A 15,078-nucleotide genomic window follows, 5' to 3' on the forward strand; every position below is an offset into this window, starting at 1 on the left:
GAAGATTCGTGTTGGACAGAAAAATAACGTGGCCACAGCCTCAAAGCAAAAGGCATCTATTTTCAGTGATGAAATATAATATAATTATAAATTGTCTGTTATTTTACTTTCCAAGTATTTTACTTTCCAAGTATTCAATAAAATGTGCATTTGGCAAAAGTCCTTTGAGCCGGATTTGAACCAGCGACGAGCTATCGAAGGCTTGGCAAATCATTCTCTAACAAACTCAATACGAGCTTCCACTTCAACCGTCGACTTGTAAACATCTCTTGCAATTCGTGCAAAATACTACAAATTTGGCTTGTGAGGTTCCCGAATTGAGTAAAAGCACATCAGTTCCCAATTAAAAAAATGACCCCCTCCGCAGTCTCCCGCATGTTACTGACCACCATACTAAGGAGGAAAAGTTGAAAGGCGGCGCCTCACAGGCCATCTCCTCAGAGTATTCAGCCGTGTTGGGCCTTGACAATATTTTAATATCTTGGATGGTGTATAGTGTTCTCTCATTTCCCTTGAGAAATCAAGATTGTCAAGGGGATTCTGCTGTTTTGCCAGTTCATAGCAAGAGATGGGGATCCAAAACACCTCACAGGAAACCAATGAAGATTGGTGTTGGACAGAAACATAATGTGGCGACAGCCTCAAAGCAAAAGGCATCTATTTTCAATGATGAAATATAATATAATTATAAATTGTCCGTTATTTTATTTCCCAAGTATTTTACTTTCCAAGTATTCAATAAAATGTGCACTTGGCAAAAGTCCTTTGAGCCGGATTTGAACCAGCGACCTAAGGATGCCTGTTTTACCACTACAGTCCTCCGCTCTACCAACTGAGCTATCGAAGGCTTGGCAAATAATTCTCTAGCAAACTTGGCTTGTGAGGTTCCCGAATTGAGTAAAAGCACATCAGTTCCCAATTAAAAAAATGACCCCCTCCGCAGTCTCCCGCATGTTACTGACCACCATACTAAGGGGGAAAAGTTGAAAGGCGGCGCCTCACAGGCCATCTCCTCAGAGTATTCAGCCGTGTTGGGCCTTGACAATATTTTAATATCTTGGATGATGTATAGTGTTCTCCCATTTCCCTTGAGAAATCAAGATTGTCAAGGGGATTCTGCTGTTTTGTCAGTTCATAGCAAGAGATGGGGATCCAAAACACCACACAGGAAACCAACGAAGATTGGTGTCGGACAGAAAAATAACGTGGCCACAGCCTCAAATCAAAAGGCATCTATTTTCAGTGATGAAATATAATATAATTATAAATTGTCTGTTATTTTACTTTCCAAGTATTTTACTTTCCAAGTATTCAATAAAATGTGCACTTGGCAAAAGTCCTTCGAGCCGGATTTGAACCAGCGACCTAAGGATGCCTGTTTTACCACTACAGTCCTCCGCTCTACCAACTGAGCTATCGAAGGCTAGGCAAACCAGGCTCTAGCAAGCTCAATACGAGCTTCCACTTCAACCGTCGACATTCAAACATCTCTTGCAATTCTTGCAAAATACTACAAATTTGGCTTGTGAGGTTCCCGAATTGAGTAAAAGCACATCAGTTCACAATTAAAAAAATGACCCCCTCCGCAGTCTCCCGCATGTTACTGACCACCATACTAAGGAGGAAAAGTTGAAAGGCGGCGCCTCGCAGGCCATCTCCTCAGAGTATTCATCAGTGTTCGGCCATGACAATATTTTAATATCTTGGATGGTGTATAGTGTTCTCTCTATTTCCTTGAGAAATCAAGATTGTCAAGGGGATTCTGCTGTTTTGCCAGTTCATAGCAAGAAATGGGGATCCAAAACACCTCACAGGAAACCAAGGAAGATTCGTGTTGGACAGAAAAATAACGTGGCCACAGCCTCAAAACAAAAGGCATCTATTTTCAGTGATGAAATATAATATAATTATAAATTGTCTGTTATTTTACTTTCCAAGTATTTTACTTTCCAAGTATTCAATAAAATGTGCATTTGGCAAAAGTCCTTTGAGCCGGATTTGAACCAGCGACGAGCTATCGAAGGCTTGGCAAATCATTCTCTAGCAAACTCAATACGAGCTTCCACTTCAACCGTCGACTTGTAAACATCTCTTGCAATTCGTGCAAAATACTACAAATTTGGCTTGTGAGGTTCCCGAATTGAGTAAAAGCACATCAGTTCCCAATTAAAAAAATGACCCCCTCCGCAGTCTCCCGCATGTTACTGACCACCATACTAAGGAGGAAAAGTTGAAAGGCGGCGCCTCACAGGCCATCTCCTCAGAGTATTCAGCCGTGTTGGGCCTTGACAATATTTTAATATCTTGGATGGTGTATAGTGTTCTCTCATTTCCCTTGAGAAATCAAGATTGTCAAGGGGATTCTGCTGTTTTGCCAGTTCATAGCAAGAGATGGGGATCCAAAACACCTCACAGGAAACCAATGAAGATTGGTGTTGGACAGAAACATAACGTGGCGACAGCCTCAAAGCAAAAGGCATCTATTTTCAATGATGAAATATAATATAATTATAAATTGTCTGTTATTTTATTTTCCAAGCATTTTACTTTCCAAGTATTCAATAAAATTTGCATTTGGCAAAAGTCCTTCAATCTGCATTTGAACCAGCGACCTAAGGATGCCTGTTTTACCACTACAGTCCTCTGCTCTACCAACTGAGCTATCGAAGGCTTGGCAAACCAGGCTCTAGCAAGCTCAATTCGAGCTTCCACTTCAACCGTCGACATTCAAACATCTCTTGCAATTCGTGCAAAATACTACAAATTTGGCTTGTGAGGTTCCCGAATTGAGTAAAAGCACATCAGTTCACAATTAAAAAAATGACCCCCTCCGCAGTCTCCCGCATGTTACTGACCACCATACTAAGGGGGAAAAGTTGAAAGGCGGCGCCTCACAGGCCATCTCCTCAGAGTATTCAGCCGTGTTGGGCCTTGACAATATTTTAATATCTTGGATGGTGTATAGTGTTCTCTCATTTCCCTTGAGAAATCAAGATTGTCAAGGGGATTCTGCTGTTTTGCCAGTTCATAGCAAGAGATGGGGATCCAAAACACCTCACAGGAAACCAATGAAGATTGGTGTTGAACAGAAATATAACGTGGCCACAGCCTCAAAGCAAAAGGCATGTATTTTCAGTGATGAAATATAATATAATTATGAATTGTCTGTTATTTTATTTTCCAAGTATTTTACTTTCCAAGTATTCAATAAAATTTGCATTTGGCAAAAGTCCTTCAATCCGGATTTCAACCAGCGACCTAAGGATGCCTGTTTTACCACTACAGTCCTCCGTTCTACCAACTGAGCTATCGAAGGCTTGGCAAATCAGTCTCTAGCAAGCTCAATACGAGCTTCCACTTCAACCGTCGACATGCAAACATCTATTGCAATTCGTGCAAAATACTACAAATTTGGCTTGTTAGGTTCCCGAATTGAGTAAAAGCACATCAGTTCCCAATTAAAAAAAATGACCCCCTCCGCAGTCTCCCGCATGTTACTGACCACCATACTAAGGAGGAAAAGTTGAAAGGCGGCGCCTCACAGGCCATCTCCTCAGAGTATTCATCAGTGTTCGGCCTTGACAATATTTTAATATCTTGGATGGTGTATAGTGTTCTCCCATTTCCCTTGAGAAATCAAGATTGTCAAGGGGATTCTGCTGTTTTGCCAGTTCATAGCAAGAGATGGGGATCCAAAACACCTCACAGGAAAACAATGAAGATTGGTGTTGGACAGAAACATAACGTGGCCACAGCCTCAAAGCAAAAGGCATCTATTTTCAGTGATGAAATATAATATAATTATAAATTGTCTGTTATTTTATTTTCCAAGTATTTTACTTTCCAAGTATTCAATAAAATGTGCATTTGGCAAAAGTCCTTCGAGCCGGATTTGAACCAGCAACCTAAGGATGCCTGTTTTACCACTACAGTCCTCCGCTCTACCAACTGAGCTATCAAAGGCTTGGCAAATCATTCTCTAGCAAACTCAATATGAGCTTCCACTTAAACCGTCGACTTGTAAACATCTCTTGCAATTCGTGCAAAATACTACAAATTTGGCTTGTGAGGTTCCCGAATTGAGTAAAAGCACATCAGTTCCCAATTAAAAAAATGACCCCCTCCGCAGTCTCCCGCATGTTACTGACCACCATACTAAGGGGGAAAAGTTGAAAGGCGACACCTCACAGGCCATCTCCTCAGAGTATTCAGCCGTGTTGGGCCTTGACAATATTTTAATATCTTGGATGGTGTATAGTGTTCTCTCATTTCCCTTGAGAAATCAAGATTGTCAAGGGGATTCTGCTGTTTTGCCAGTTCATAGCAAGAGATGGGGATCCAAAACACCTCACAGGAAACCAATGAAGATTCGTGTTGGACAGAAAAATAACGTGGCCACAGCCTCAAAGCAAAAGGCATCTATTTTCAGTGATGAAATATAATATAATTATAAATTGTCTGTTATTTTACTTTCCAAGTATTTTACTTTCCAAGTATTCAATAAAATGTGCATTTGGCAAAAATTCCTTCGATCCGGATTTGAACCAGCGACCTAAGGATGCCTGTTTTACCACTACAGTTCTCCGCTCTACCAACTGAGCTATCGAAGGCTAGGCAAACCAGTCTCTAGCAAGCTCAATACGAGCTTCCACTTCAACCGTCGACATTCAAACATCTCTTGCAATTCTTGCAAAATACTACAAATTTGGCTTGTGAGGTTCCCGAATTGAGTAAAAGCACATCAGTTCACAATTAAAAAAATGACCCCCTCCGCAGTCTCCCGCATGTTACTGACCACCATACTAAGGAGGAAAAGTTGAAAGGCGGTGCCTCGCAGGCCATCTCCTCAGAGTATTCATCAGTGTTCGGCCATGACAATATTTTAATATCTTGGATGGTGTATAGTGTTCTCTCTATTTCCTTGAGAAATCAAGATTGTCAAGGGGATTCTGCTGTTTTGCCAGTTCATAGCAAGAAATGGGGATCCAAAACACCTCACAGGAAACCAAGGAAGATTCGTGTTGGACAGAAAAATAACGTGGCCACAGCCTCAAAGCAAAAGGCATCTATTTTCAGTGATGAAATATAATATAATTATAAATTGTCTGTTATTTTACTTTCCAAGTATTTTACTTTCCAAGTATTCAATAAAATGTGCATTTGGCAAAAGTCCTTTGAGCCGGATTTGAACCAGCGACGAGCTATCGAAGGCTTGGCAAATCATTCTCTAACAAACTCAATACGAGCTTCCACTTCAACCGTCGACTTGTAAACATCTCTTGCAATTCGTGCAAAATACTACAAATTTGGCTTGTGAGGTTCCCGAATTGAGTAAAAGCACATCAGTTCCCAATTAAAAAAATGACCCCCTCCGCAGTCTCCCGCATGTTACTGACCACCATACTAAGGAGGAAAAGTTGAAAGGCGGCGCCTCACAGGCCATCTCCTCAGAGTATTCAGCCGTGTTGGGCCTTGACAATATTTTAATATCTTGGATGGTGTATAGTGTTCTCTCATTTCCCTTGAGAAATCAAGATTGTCAAGGGGATTCTGCTGTTTTGCCAGTTCATAGCAAGAGATGGGGATCCAAAACACCTCAAAGGAAACCAATGAAGATTGGTGTTGGACAGAAACATAACGTGGCGACAGCCTCAAAGCAAAAGGCATCTATTTTCAATGATGAAATATAATATAATTATAAATTGTCTGTTATTTTATTTCCCAAGTATTTTACTTTCCAAGTATTCAATAAAATGTGCACTTGGCAAAAGTCCTTCGAGCCGGATTTGAACCAGCGACCTAAGGATGCCTGTTTTACCACTACAGTCCTCCGCTCTACCAACTGAGCTATCGAAGGCTTGGCAAGTAATTCTCTAGCAAACTTGGCTTGTGAGGTTCCCAAATTGAGTAAAAGCACATCAGTTCCCAATTAAAAAAATGACCCCCTCCGCAGTCTCCCGCATGTTACTGACCACCATACTAAGGGGGAAAAGTTGAAAGGCGACACCTCACAGGCCATCTCCTCAGAGTATTCAGCCGTGTTGGGCCTTGACAATATTTTAATATCTTGGATGGTGTATAGTGTTCTCTCATTTCCCTTGAGAAATCAAGATTGTCAAGGGGATTCTGCTGTTTTGCCAGTTCATAGCAAGAGATGGGGATCCAAAACACCTCACAGGAAACCAATGAAGATTCGTGTTGGACAGAAAAATAACGTGGCCACAGCCTCAAAGCAAAAGGCATCTATTTTCAGTGATGAAATATAATATAATTATAAATTGTCTGTTATTTTACTTTCCAAGTATTTTACTTTCCAAGTATTCAATAAAATGTGCATTTGGCAAAAGTCCTTCAATCCGGATTTCAACCAGCGACCTAAGGATGCCTGTTTTACCACTACAGTCCTCCGCTCTACCAACTGAGCTATCGAAGGCTTGGCAAATCAGTCTCTAGCAAGCTCAATACGAGCTTCCACTTCAACCGTCGACATGCAAACATCTATTGCAATGCGTGCAAAATACTACAAATTTGGCTTGTTAGGTTCCCGAATTGAGTAAAAGCACATCAGTTCCCAATTAAAAAAAATGACCCCCTCCGCAGTCTCCCGCATGTTACTGACCACCATACTAAGGAGGAAAAGTTGAAAGGCGGCGCCTCACAGGCCATCTCCTCAGAGTATTCATCAGTGTTCGGCCTTGACAATATTTTAATATCTTGGATGGTGTATAGTGTTCTCCCATTTCCCTTGAGAAATCAAGATTGTCAAGGGGATTCTGCTGTTTTGCCAGTTCATAGCAAGAGATGGGGATCCAAAACACCTCACAGGAAAACAATGAAGATTGGTGTTGGACAGAAACATAACGTGGCCACAGCCTCAAAGCAAAAGGCATCTATTTTCAGTGATGAAATATAATATAATTATAAATTGTCTGTTATTTTATTTTCCAAGTATTTTACTTTCCAAGTATTCAATAAAATTTGCATTTGGCAAAAGTCCTTCGAGCCGGATTTGAACCAGCAACCTAAGGATGCCTGTTTTACCACTACAGTCCTCCGCTCTACCAACTGAGCTATCAAAGGCTTGGCAAATCATTCTCTAGCAAACTGAATACGAGCTTCCACTTAAACCGTCGACTTGTAAACATCTCTTGCAATTCGTGCAAAATACTACAAATTTGGCTTGTGAGGTTCCCGAATTGAGTAAAAGCACATCAGTTCCCAATTAAAAAAATGACCCCCTCCGCAGTCTCCCGCATGTTACTGACCACCATACTAAGGGGGAAAAGTTGAAAGGCGGCGCCTCACAGGCCATCTCCTCAGAGTATTCAGCCGTGTTGGGCCTTGACAATATTTTAATATCTTGGATGATGTTTAGTGTTCTCCCATTTCCCTTGAGAAATCAAGATTGTCAAGGGGATTCTGCTGTTTTGTCAGTTCATAGCAAGAGATGGGGATCCAAAACACCACACAGGAAACCAACGAAGATTGGTGTCGGACAGAAAAATAACGTGGCCACAGCCTCAAATCAAAAGGCATCTATTTTCAGTGATGAAATATAATATAATTATAAATTGTCTGTTATTTTACTTTCCAAGTATTTTACTTTCCAAGTATTCAATAAAATGTGCACTTGGCAAAAGTCCTTCGAGCCGGATTTGAACCAGCGACCTAAGGATGCCTGTTTTACCACTACAGTCCTCCGCTCTACCAACTGAGCTATCGAAGGCTAGGCAAACCAGGCTCTAGCAAGCTCAATACGAGCTTCCACTTCAACCGTCGACATTCAAACATCTCTTGCAATTCTTGCAAAATACTACAAATTTGGCTTGTGAGGTTCCCGAATTGAGTAAAAGCACATCAGTTCACAATTAAAAAAATGACCCCCTCCGCAGTCTCCCGCATGTTACTGACCACCATACTAAGGAGGAAAAGTTGAAAGGCGGCGCCTCGCAGGCCATCTCCTCAGAGTATTCATCAGTGTTCGGCCATGACAATATTTTAATATCTTGGATGGTGTATAGTGTTCTCTCTATTTCCTTGAGAAATCAAGATTGTCAAGGGGATTCTGCTGTTTTGCCAGTTCATAGCAAGAAATGGGGATCCAAAACACCTCACAGGAAACCAAGGAAGATTCGTGTTGGACAGAAAAATAACGTGGCCACAGCCTCAAAGCAAAAGGCATCTATTTTCAGTGATGAAATATAATATAATTATAAATTGTCTGTTATTTTACTTTCCAAGTATTTTACTTTCCAAGTATTCAATAAAATGTGCATTTGGCAAAAGTCCTTTGAGCCGGATTTGAACCAGCGACGAGCTATCGAAGGCTTGGCAAATCATTCTCTAGCAAACTCAATACGAGCTTCCACTTCAACCGTCGACTTGTAAACATCTCTTGCAATTCGTGCAAAATACTACAAATTTGGCTTGTGAGGTTCCCGAATTGAGTAAAAGCACATCAGTTCCCAATTAAAAAAATGACCCCCTCCGCAGTCTCCCGCATGTTACTGACCACCATACTAAGGGGGAAAAGTTGAAAGGCGACACCTCACAGGCCATCTCCTCAGAGTATTCAGCCGTGTTGGGCCTTGACAATATTTTAATATCTTGGATGGTGTATAGTGTTCTCTCATTTCCCTTGAGAAATCAAGATTGTCAAGGGGATTCTGCTGTTTTGCCAGTTCATAGCAAGAGATGGGGATCCAAAACACCTCACAGGAAACCAATGAAGATTCGTGTTGGACAGAAAAATAACGTGGCCACAGCCTCAAAGCAAAAGGCATCTATTTTCAGTGATGAAATATAATATAATTATAAATTGTCTGTTATTTTACTTTCCAAGTATTTTACTTTCCAAGTATTCAATAAAATGTGCATTTGGCAAAAATTCCTTCGAGCCGGATTTGAACCAGCGACCTAAGGATGCCTGTTTTACCACTACAGTTCTCCGCTCTACCAACTGAGCTATCGAAGGCTAGGCAAACCAGTCTCTAGCAAGCTCAATACGAGCTTCCACTTCAACCGTCGACATTCAAACATCTCTTGCAATTCTTGCAAAATACTACAAATTTGGCTTGTGAGGTTCCCGAATTGAGTAAAAGCACATCAGTTCACAATTAAAAAAATGACCCCCTCCGCAGTCTCCCGCATGTTACTGACCACCATACTAAGGAGGAAAAGTTGAAAGGCGGCGCCTCGCAGGCCATCTCCTCAGAGTATTCATCAGTGTTCGGCCATGACAATATTTTAATATCTTGGATGGTGTATAGTGTTCTCTCTATTTCCTTGAGAAATCAAGATTGTCAAGGGGATTCTGCTGTTTTGCCAGTTCATAGCAAGAAATGGGGATCCAAAACACCTCACAGGAAACCAAGGAAGATTCGTGTTGGACAGAAAAATAACGTGGCCACAGCCTCAAAGCAAAAGGCATCTATTTTCAGTGATGAAATATAATATAATTATAAATTGTCTGTTATTTTACTTTCCAAGTATTTTACTTTCCAAGTATTCAATAAAATGTGCATTTGGCAAAAGTCCTTTGAGCCGGATTTGAACCAGCGACGAGCTATCGAAGGCTTGGCAAATCATTCTCTAACAAACTCAATACGAGCTTCCACTTCAACCGTCGACTTGTAAACATCTCTTGCAATTCGTGCAAAATACTACAAATTTGGCTTGTGAGGTTCCCGAATTGAGTAAAAGCACATCAGTTCCCAATTAAAAAAATGACCCCCTCCGCAGTCTCCCGCATGTTACTGACCACCATACTAAGGAGGAAAAGTTGAAAGGCGGCGCCTCACAGGCCATCTCCTCAGAGTATTCAGCCGTGTTGGGCCTTGACAATATTTTAATATCTTGGATGGTGTATAGTGTTCTCTCATTTCCCTTGAGAAATCAAGATTGTCAAGGGGATTCTGCTGTTTTGCCAGTTCATAGCAAGAGATGGGGATCCAAAACACCTCACAGGAAACCAATGAAGATTGGTGTTGGACAGAAACATAACGTGGCGACAGCCTCAAAGCAAAAGGCATCTATTTTCAATGATGAAATATAATATAATTATAAATTGTCTGTTATTTTATTTCCCAAGTATTTTACTTTCCAAGTATTCAATAAAATGTGCACTTGGCAAAAGTCCTTCGAGCCGGATTTGAACCAGCGACCTAAGGATGCCTGTTTTACCACTACAGTCCTCCGCTCTACCAACTGAGCTATCGAAGGCTTGGCAAATAATTCTCTAGCAAACTTGGCTTGTGAGGTTCCCGAATTGAGTAAAAGCACATCAGTTCCCAATTAAAAAAATGACCCCCTCCGCAGTCTCCCGCATGTTACTGACCACCATACTAAGGGGGAAAAGTTGAAAGGCGGCGCCTCACAGGCCATCTCCTCAGAGTATTCAGCCGTGTTGGGCCTTGACAATATTTTAATATCTTGGATGATGTATAGTGTTCTCCCATTTCCCTTGAGAAATCAAGATTGTCAAGGGGATTCTGCTGTTTTGTCAGTTCATAGCAAGAGATGGGGATCCAAAACACCACACAGGAAACCAACGAAGATTGGTGTCGGACAGAAAAATAACGTGGCCACAGCCTCAAATCAAAAGGCATCTATTTTCAGTGATGAAATATAATATAATTATAAATTGTCTGTTATTTTACTTTCCAAGTATTTTACTTTCCAAGTATTCAATAAAATGTGCACTTGGCAAAAGTCCTTCGAGCCGGATTTGAACCAGCGACCTAAGGATGCCTGTTTTACCACTACAGTCCTCCGCTCTACCAACTGAGCTATCGAAGGCTAGGCAAACCAGGCTCTAGCAAGCTCAATACGAGCTTCCACTTCAACCGTCGACATTCAAACATCTCTTGCAATTCTTGCAAAATACTACAAATTTGGCTTGTGAGGTTCCCGAATTGAGTAAAAGCACATCAGTTCACAATTAAAAAAATGACCCCCTCCGCAGTCTCCCGCATGTTACTGACCACCATACTAAGGAGGAAAAGTTGAAAGGCGGCGCCTCGCAGGCCATCTCCTCAGAGTATTCATCAGTGTTCGGCCATGACAATATTTTAATATCTTGGATGGTGTATAGTGTTCTCTCTATTTCCTTGAGAAATCAAGATTGTCAAGGGGATTCTGCTGTTTTGCCAGTTCATAGCAAGAAATGGGGATCCAAAACACCTCACAGGAAACCAAGGAAGATTCGTGTTGGACAGAAAAATAACGTGGCCACAGCCTCAAAGCAAAAGGCATCTATTTTCAGTGATGAAATATAATATAATTATAAATTGTCTGTTATTTTACTTTCCAAGTATTTTACTTTCCAAGTATTCAATAAAATGTGCATTTGGCAAAAGTCCTTTGAGCCGGATTTGAACCAGCGACGAGCTATCGAAGGCTTGGCAAATCATTCTCTAGCAAACTCAATACGAGCTTCCACTTCAACCGTCGACTTGTAAACATCTCTTGCAATTCGTGCAAAATACTACAAATTTGGCTTGTGAGGTTCCCGAATTGAGTAAAAGCACATCAGTTCCCAATTAAAAAAATGACCCCCTCCGCAGTCTCCCGCATGTTACTGACCACCATACTAAGGAGGAAAAGTTGAAAGGCGGCGCCTCACAGGCCATCTCCTCAGAGTATTCAGCCGTGTTGGGCCTTGACAATATTTTAATATCTTGGATGGTGTATAGTGTTCTCTCATTTCCCTTGAGAAATCAAGATTGTCAAGGGGATTCTGCTGTTTTGCCAGTTCATAGCAAGAGATGGGGATCCAAAACACCTCACAGGAAACCAATGAAGATTGGTGTTGGACAGAAACATAACGTGGCGACAGCCTCAAAGCAAAAGGCATCTATTTTCAATGATGAAATATAATATAATTATAAATTGTCTGTTATTTTATTTTCCAAGCATTTTACTTTCCAAGTATTCAATAAAATTTGCATTTGGCAAAAGTCCTTCAATCTGCATTTGAACCAGCGACCTAAGGATGCCTGTTTTACCACTACAGTCCTCTGCTCTACCAACTGAGCTATCGAAGGCTTGGCAAACCAGGCTCTAGCAAGCTCAATACGAGCTTCCACTTCAACCGTCGACATTCAAACATCTCTTGCAATTCGTGCAAAATACTACAAATTTGGCTTGTGAGGTTCCCGAATTGAGTAAAAGCACATCAGTTCACAATTAAAAAAATGACCCCCTCCGCAGTCTCCCGCATGTTACTGACCACCATACTAAGGGGGAAAAGTTGAAAGGCGGCGCCTCACAGGCCATCTCCTCAGAGTATTCAGCCGTGTTGGGCCTTGACAATATTTTAATATCTTGGATGGTGTATAGTGTTCTCTCATTTCCCTTGAGAAATCAAGATTGTCAAGGGGATTCTGCTGTTTTGCCAGTTCATAGCAAGAGATGGGGATCCAAAACACCTCACAGGAAACCAATGAAGATTGGTGTTGAACAGAAATATAACGTGGCCACAGCCTCAAAGCAAAAGGCATGTATTTTCAGTGATGAAATATAATATAATTATGAATTGTCTGTTATTTTATTTTCCAAGTATTTTACTTTCCAAGTATTCAATAAAATTTGCATTTGGCAAAAGTCCTTCAATCCGGATTTCAACCAGCGACCTAAGGATGCCTGTTTTACCACTACAGTCCTCCGCTCTACCAACTGAGCTATCGAAGGCTTGGCAAATCAGTCTCTAGCAAGCTCAATACGAGCTTCCACTTCAACCGTCGACATGCAAACATCTATTGCAATTCGTGCAAAATACTACAAATTTGGCTTGTTAGGTTCCCGAATTGAGTAAAAGCACATCAGTTCCCAATTAAAAAAAATGACCCCCTCCGCAGTCTCCCGCATGTTACTGACCACCATACTAAGGAGGAAAAGTTGAAAGGCGGCGCCTCACAGGCCATCTCCTCAGAGTATTCATCAGTGTTCGGCCTTGACAATATTTTAATATCTTGGATGGTGTATAGTGTTCTCCCATTTCCCTTGAGAAATCAAGATTGTCAAGGGGATTCTGCTGTTTTGCCAGTTCATAGCAAGAGATGGGGATCCAAAACACCTCACAGGAAAACAATGAAGATTGGTGTTGGACAGAAACATAACGTGGCCACAGCCTCAAAGCAAAAGGCATCTATTTTCAGTGATGAAATATAATATAATTATAAATTGTCTGTTATTTTATTTTCCAAGTATTTTACTTTCCAAGTATTCAATAAAATGTGCATTTGGCAAAAGTCCTTCGAGCCGGATTTGAACCAGCAACCTAAGGATGCCTGTTTTACCACTACAGTCCTCCGCTCTACCAACTGAGCTATCAAAGGCTTGGCAAATCATTCTCTAGCAAACTCAATATGAGCTTCCACTTAAACCGTCGACTTGTAAACATCTCTTGCAATTCGTGCAAAATACTACAAATTTGGCTTGTGAGGTTCCCGAATTGAGTAAAAGCACATCAGTTCCCAATTAAAAAAATGACCCCCTCCGCAGTCTCCCGCATGTTACTGACCACCATACTAAGGGGGAAAAGTTGAAAGGCGACACCTCACAGGCCATCTCCTCAGATTATTCAGCCGTGTTGGGCCTTGACAATATTTTAATATCTTGGATGGTGTATAGTGTTCTCTCATTTCCCTTGAGAAATCAAGATTGTCAAGGGGATTCTGCTGTTTTGCCAGTTCATAGCAAGAGATGGGGATCCAAAACACCTCACAGGAAACCAATGAAGATTCGTGTTGGACAGAAAAATAACGTGGCCACAGCCTCAAAGCAAAAGGCATCTATTTTCAGTGATGAAATATAATATAATTATAAATTGTCTGTTATTTTACTTTCCAAGTATTTTACTTTCCAAGTATTCAATAAAATGTGCATTTGGCAAAAATTCCTTCGAGCCGGATTTGAACCAGCGACCTAAGGATGCCTGTTTTACCACTACAGTTCTCCGCTCTACCAACTGAGCTATCGAAGGCTAGGCAAACCAGTCTCTAGCAAGCTCAATACGAGCTTCCACTTCAACCGTCGACATTCAAACATCTCTTGCAATTCTTGCAAAATACTACAAATTTGGCTTGTGAGGTTCCCGAATTGAGTAAAAGCACATCAGTTCACAATTAAAAAAATGACCCCCTCCGCAGTCTCCCGCATGTTACTGACCACCATACTAAGGAGGAAAAGTTGAAAGGCGGCGCCTCGCAGGCCATCTCCTCAGAGTATTCATCAGTGTTCGGCCATGACAATATTTTAATATCTTGGATGGTGTATAGTGTTCTCTCTATTTCCTTGAGAAATCAAGATTGTCAAGGGGATTCTGCTGTTTTGCCAGTTCATAGCAAGAAATGGGGATCCAAAACACCTCAAAGGAAACCAAGGAAGATTCGTGTTGGACAGAAAAATAACGTGGCCACAGCCTCAAAGCAAAAGGCATCTATTTTCAGTGATGAAATATAATATAATTATAAATTGTCTGTTATTTTACTTTCCAAGTATTTTACTTTCCAAGTATTCAATAAAATGTGCATTTGGCAAAAGTCCTTTGAGCCGGATTTGAACCAGCGACGAGCTATCGAAGGCTTGGCAAATCATTCTCTAACAAACTCAATACGAGCTTCCACTTCAACCGTCGACTTGTAAACATCTCTTGCAATTCGTGCAAAATACTACAAATTTGGCTTGTGAGGTTCCCGAATTGAGTAAAAGCACATCAGTTCCCAATTAAAAAAATGACCCCCTCCGCAGTCTCCCGCATGTTACTGACCACCATACTAAGGAGGAAAAGTTGAAAGGCGGCGCCTCACAGGCCATCTCCTCAGAGTATTCAGCCGTGTTGGGCCTTGACAATATTTTAATATCTTGGATGGTGTATAGTGTTCTCTCATTTCCCTTGAGAAATCAAGATTGTCAAGGGGATTCTGCTGTTTTGCCAGTTCATAGCAAGAGATGGGGATCCAAAACACCTCACAGGAAACCAATGAAGATTGGTGTTGGACAGAAACATAACGTGGCGACAGCCTCAAAGCAAAAGGCATCTATTTTCAATGATGAAATATAATATAATTATAAATT

The 15,078-nt window shown here is 41.1% G+C and overlaps 5 non-coding genes across 5 annotated transcripts; all 5 read right to left on the reverse strand.

The window, feature by feature from the left end:
- Positions 1-1,337: 1,337 nt before the first annotated feature.
- Positions 1,338-1,423, reverse strand: TRNAY-GUA (transfer RNA tyrosine (anticodon GUA)). The gene is given in 2 exon segments: positions 1,338-1,373; positions 1,387-1,423. It is a non-coding gene; the product is annotated as a tRNA-Tyr (tRNA).
- Positions 1,424-5,771: 4,348 nt separating this feature from the next.
- On the reverse strand, positions 5,772-5,857 carry TRNAY-GUA (transfer RNA tyrosine (anticodon GUA)). Its single transcript is given in 2 exon segments — positions 5,772-5,807; positions 5,821-5,857. It is a non-coding gene; the product is annotated as a tRNA-Tyr (tRNA).
- Positions 5,858-7,640: 1,783 nt separating this feature from the next.
- On the reverse strand, positions 7,641-7,726 carry TRNAY-GUA (transfer RNA tyrosine (anticodon GUA)). The gene is given in 2 exon segments: positions 7,641-7,676; positions 7,690-7,726. It is a non-coding gene; the product is annotated as a tRNA-Tyr (tRNA).
- A 2,409-nt stretch (positions 7,727-10,135) lies between these two features.
- Positions 10,136-10,221, reverse strand: TRNAY-GUA (transfer RNA tyrosine (anticodon GUA)). The gene is given in 2 exon segments: positions 10,136-10,171; positions 10,185-10,221. It is a non-coding gene; the product is annotated as a tRNA-Tyr (tRNA).
- A 490-nt stretch (positions 10,222-10,711) lies between these two features.
- TRNAY-GUA (transfer RNA tyrosine (anticodon GUA)) lies at positions 10,712-10,797 on the reverse strand. The gene is given in 2 exon segments: positions 10,712-10,747; positions 10,761-10,797. It is a non-coding gene; the product is annotated as a tRNA-Tyr (tRNA).
- Positions 10,798-15,078: the final 4,281 nt, after the last annotated feature.

Source organism: Ambystoma mexicanum, chromosome 1p, assembly GCF_040938575.1.
Source record: "Ambystoma mexicanum isolate Mex_15411 chromosome 1p, UKY_AmexF1_1, whole genome shotgun sequence".
NCBI lineage: Eukaryota > Metazoa > Chordata > Amphibia > Caudata > Ambystomatidae > Ambystoma > Ambystoma mexicanum.